This window comes from Primulina eburnea, chromosome 9 (assembly GCF_022965805.1).
Source record: "Primulina eburnea isolate SZY01 chromosome 9, ASM2296580v1, whole genome shotgun sequence".
Lineage (NCBI taxonomy): Eukaryota > Viridiplantae > Streptophyta > Magnoliopsida > Lamiales > Gesneriaceae > Primulina > Primulina eburnea.
This window is the reverse complement of record NC_133109.1, coordinates 21018914-21024143: the sequence shown is the minus strand read 5'-3', so window position 1 is coordinate 21024143 and position 5230 is coordinate 21018914. Positions and strand designations below refer to the sequence as shown.

The following is a 5230-nucleotide window of genomic DNA, read 5'->3' as shown; positions in this document are numbered from 1 at the left end:
ATCTTTTTAATTGCATTGTTATTTGATTTTAGTAGTAATAAAACAAGCAAATCACTTTTCGTTGCTAAATGTCAATAACTGAAAATAACAATTGTAAAACACAGTCCTCAGTGGAACGATACTCGTACTCACGTACACTATATTATAACTTGACATCGTGCACTTGCGATTAATTTTTGAGCATACAAAATAATATTTTATTGGGGATTTCACTGTACGAGTTTTTTTCGATCAAGTTTTTTACGCCGTTGCCGGGGACTGTTAATCTACAATTTTATTTTTAGTTATTTCCTTTATTATTATTTTATTTCTTTTGAGATAACACTTCATATTTTATTACAGATATCTCTTCCAGTGCATGCCAAAGTCACTTGACGTGGAGCTTGAGTTTGATCCTGAAATTGAAAGAACCTTCCGCAGGAGAAGACAACAACAGAGGCTTAAAGAACTGATGGAGAGACACGAGCCAGAACATGAGGAGGAACAGCGTGAAAATAGACAAGTCGAGATGCCACGCCGCATACTGATGCTGGAGTATGCCAAACCTTCTTTGGAGGGTGCACGCACTAGCATTGTGAGACCTATCGTGCGGGCAAATCACTTTGAAATCAAGCCAACTATAATCCAGATGATTCAGAACACAGTCCAATTCGGAGGAACTGCAGTGGATGATCCAAACACGCACATCGCGGATTTTCTTGAAATCTGCGATACTTTTAAATTCATTGGAGTTTCTGATGATGCTGTTAGATTGCGTTTATTTCCTTTCTCCTTACGTGATAAAGCTAAAGCGTGGTTAAATTGTTTGCCTGTAGGTTCGATCGCTACATGGGAGGACATGGCGAAAGCATTTCTCATCAAATACTTCCCTCCCTCCAAGACCATGAAGCTGCGGGCAGACATTACAACATTCGCTCAATTCGATCAGGAATCATTATATGAGGCATGGGAACGCTTCAAGGACCTACTACGAAGATGCCCACATCATGAGTTGCCACTTGGGTTAGTCGTTCAAACATTTTATTACGGTTTGCTTACTCCTAACCGTACTATGATAGATGCTGCTGCTTGTGGGAACCTTTTGAGGAAGACTGCGGAAGAAGGATATGAGTTGTTGGAGGAGATGGCTGCTAGCAGTTATCATCCTCAATCTGACAGGAACAACCAGCGGAGAAGTGCAGGAGTGCACCAGGTAACTGATTTTTCTGGTATTACTGCACAACTTGATGCTTTAAACAAGAAAATAGACGGCTTGAATGTGGGTGGCACGGCGATGCGTCTTCGAGAGATATTCTGTGAAAAGTGTGGAGGGGAACACTATGCGAAGGATTGTCAAGACGACAATCCATTCTATGTGCAAAATGAGGCACCAGTGAATCAAGTGGGAGTCCAAAACCGCCAAAGGCATGACCCTTATTCGAACACATACAATCCTGGGTGGAGGCAACATCCTATCTTCTCATGGGGCGGTCAGAACAGTCAGAATCGACCGCAAGGAGGACAACAATATGGCAAACAACCGATGTACAGATCCGATCCTCCTAGAGAAGAAAAGTCCAACTTGGAGCAAATGATGTCTAAGTTTATTTCATCTACTGAAACTAGACTTCAAAATCAGGATGCGTCGATAAAGGGACTTGAAAATCAGATTGGTCAGTTAGCGAAGATGATAGCAAGTAGAGAGCAAGGCACCTTTCCAAGTAACACAGAGACTAATCCAAAAGAGCAAGTGAAGGCTATTGAGTTGAAAAGCGGGAAAGTTTTGGAGTCAAGGGAAAAAGAGAAAACTCAAACAGTGGATGAGCAAACTGCGACATCTAAAGGTAAGTCTTCTAACTCCACACTAGCACCCACTGCACAACCAAAAATTGTTATACCTCCTCCTTTCCCTGCAGCACTTAAAAAAAGCAAACTAGATGCACAATTCGGTAAGTTTCTTGAGGTGTTTAAAAGTTGCTTATCAATATTCCCTTTGCCGATGCTCTAATGCAAATACCTAGTTATGCTAATTTTTTGAAGGACATTTTAGCTAATAAGAGGAAGTTGGAGGATCATATGACAGTCAACTTAACCGAAAATTGCTCCGCTTTGGTGCAAAACAAAATCCCACCGAAGCTAAAAGACCCAGGGAGTTTCTCTATTCCTTGCATGATTGGTGATGTTGTTTTTCATAAAGCATTATGTGATCTTGGTGCAAGTATTAATCTGATGCCATTGTCTGTGTTTAGGAAACTTGGGTTGGGAGAGCCTAAGCCGACGAGGATGTCCTTGCAACTGGCTGACAGATCTGTCAAGTACCCCCGCGGAGTGATTGAGGATGTACTAGTGAAAGTGGACAAATTCATTTTTCCTGCATATTTCGTGGTGCTCGACATGGAGGAGGATACCGAGATGCCTCTCATTTTGGGGAGACCATTCCTTGCGACTGGCAAGGCACTGATGATGTTCAAGAAGGGAAGTTGAGATTGCGAGTGGGCGAGGAGGAGATTACTTTTGATGTCTTTATTGCACTTAAGCACACACTGCATTCTGATAGCTGTTTTATAATTGATGCTTTTGGCTCTCTTGTTTCTCACTATGTGCAGGATGCTTTTAGGGACCCTTTGGAGGCCACTATCACTACTGAGTTGGGAGAAGAGGAATTGGACGATGAAAAAACTGAAATTGTGGCACATCTCAATGCCAACCATCCATGGAGAAAGTCAATGACGATGCGACTGGAGGACCTAGGAGAACGCAGAGATTTGATCCCTCCAAAGTCGAGCATCGAGGAGCCACCGACGCTTGAGATCAAACCCTTACCTCCGCACTTAAAGTACGTATTCCTAGGTGAGAATAACACATTGCCTGTCATTATTTCTGCTGCTTTGACAGATGCTATGGAGGACAAATTGTTGCAAGTTCTCAAAGATCACAAAAGGGCATTCGCTTGGAAGGTGGCAGACATCAAGGGAATCAGTCCATCGATATGCATGCATAAAATCTTGATGGAAGAGAAGTACTCAACTCTCGTGCAACCTCAAAGACGACTAAATCCAAAGATGCAAGAGGTAGTAAAAGCTGAAACCATTAAGCTTCTCGATTCAGGTATTATCTATCCTATTTCCGATAGTGCTTGGGTAAGTCCGGTTCAATGTGTGCCTAAGAAAGGTGGGATTACGGTAATCACCAATGAAAAGAACGAACATATTCCCCACGCGAACTGTTACGGGGTGGAGAGTGTGTATTGACTATAGGAAGTTGAATGATGCCACCCGTAAGGACCATTTTCCCCTTCCCTTTATTGATCAAATGTTAGAGAGATTAGCGGTGCATGAATTTTATTGTTTTCTAGATGGGTATTCGGGGTATAATCAAATCACAATTGCACCTGAGGACCAAGAGAAAACCACTTTCACTTGTCCTTATGGCACATTTGCTTTTCGCCGAATGCCTTTTGGTATTTGTAATGCACCTGCTACATTTCAGCGCTGTATGACTGCTGTATTCCATGATAAGATTGAAACCTTTCTTGAAATATTTATGGATGATTTTTCTATCTTTGGTGCAACGTTTGATGAGGTGCTTGCAGAATTTGAGATCCTTGTTGAGAAGATGAAAGGAGACAAACTTGGTGCTCAATTGGGAAAAGTGTCATTTCATGGTACAAGAGGGAATTGTTTTAGGGCACAAGATTTCGGAGCAAGGAATTGAGGTGGACAAAGCAAAAATTGAAGTCATAAAGAACCTACCACCACCAGCCTCAGTAAAGGGAGTTAGAATTTTTTTAGGCCACGTCGGTTTCTATCGGCGGTTCATCAAAGATTTTTCTAAAGTTGCCAAACCTCTATCTTCTCTACTTATGAAAGATATACCCTTTGATTTTAATTCTAACTTTTTGCATGCATACGAGGATTTAAAGGAGCGCTTGGTGACGGCTCCTGTCTTGGTGGCACCGGATTGGGACCTGCCCTTCGAGATCATGTGAGACGCCAGTGACACTGCAGTGGGGGCCGTACTTGGCCAGCGGCGAAACAAGGTATTTCACACAATTTACTATGCAAGTAAGACCTTAGATGAGGCTCAATTGAATTATGCACAACTGAAAAGGAATTACTTGCAGTAGTATTCGCACTTGATAAATTTCATTCATACCTTGTTTTGTCCAAAGTAATTGTATTCACTGATCATTCTGCCCTTAAATACTTGCTTGCTAAGAAAGATGCAAAGCCACGCTTACTTCAGGTGGATCTTACTGTTACATGAGTTTGTGATTTGGAAATAAGAGATAATGAAAGGTGTTGAGATGTGTGTGGCAGAGATCATTTATCTAGGCTAGAGCTTGTTAGTTAATGAATGGTGGATGTCGAAGACTATTATGATTGGTTTCCTGACGGAGCAACTGTTTGAGATGAACCATTGTCCATGGTATGCAATTTCGCTAACTTCCTTGTCACAGGCACACCTCCACCAACCTATTGTTTCACCAACTAAAAATTCTTTTCTGACGTGAATACTATTTCTGGGAGGAACCGTTTTTTGTTTAAAATTTGTGCAGATTCCATGATAAGACGGTGTGTTGCGGAGAAGAGTTTGATAAAATTCTCAACCATTGCCATGACCGTGAGGTAGGTGGTCATTTCGGACCAACAAAGACGACATCCAAGGTACTTGAATGTGGCTTTTATGGCCAAATCTTTTCAAAGATGCTCGTTCTTATGTGCTACATTGTGATAAATGCCAGCGGTCAGGTAACATCTCTAACCGTCATGAATGCCGTTAAATAATATCATTGAATGTGAGGTTTTTGATGTATGGGTAAACTTCATGGGCCGGTCCCCCGTTCTTTTCACGAAAAAAAATACATCTTGGTTGCGGGTTGATTATGTGTCTAAGTGGGTAGAGGCGGAAGCGTATGCCACTAATGATGCTCAAGTGGTCCTAAAATTTTTGAAGAAAAACATTTTTAACCGATTTGGAACACCACGAGCAATCATTAGTGATGGTGGCACGCATTTTTGCAACAAACTATTTGAAAAACTTTTGACCAAATATGGTGTCACACATAAAATCTCTACCCCCTATCACCCTCAGACGAGTGGGCAAGTGGAGGTGTCTAACCGAGAGATAAAGCGAATTTTGGAGAAAGTGGTAGGTGTCAGTAGGAAGGATTGGTCGGTGAGATTAGATGATGCTCTTTGGGCATATAGGACTACTTTTAAAACACCTATAGGCACTACACCGTATAGGA

At 41.7% G+C, this 5230-nt stretch overlaps 1 non-coding gene across 1 annotated transcript; it reads right to left on the bottom strand.

The window, feature by feature from the left end:
* Window positions 1-887: 887 nt before the first annotated feature.
* On the bottom strand, window positions 888-993 carry LOC140842194 (small nucleolar RNA R71). Its single transcript, XR_012120326.1, has one exon. It is a non-coding gene; the product is annotated as a small nucleolar RNA R71 (small nucleolar RNA).
* Window positions 994-5230: the final 4237 nt, after the last annotated feature.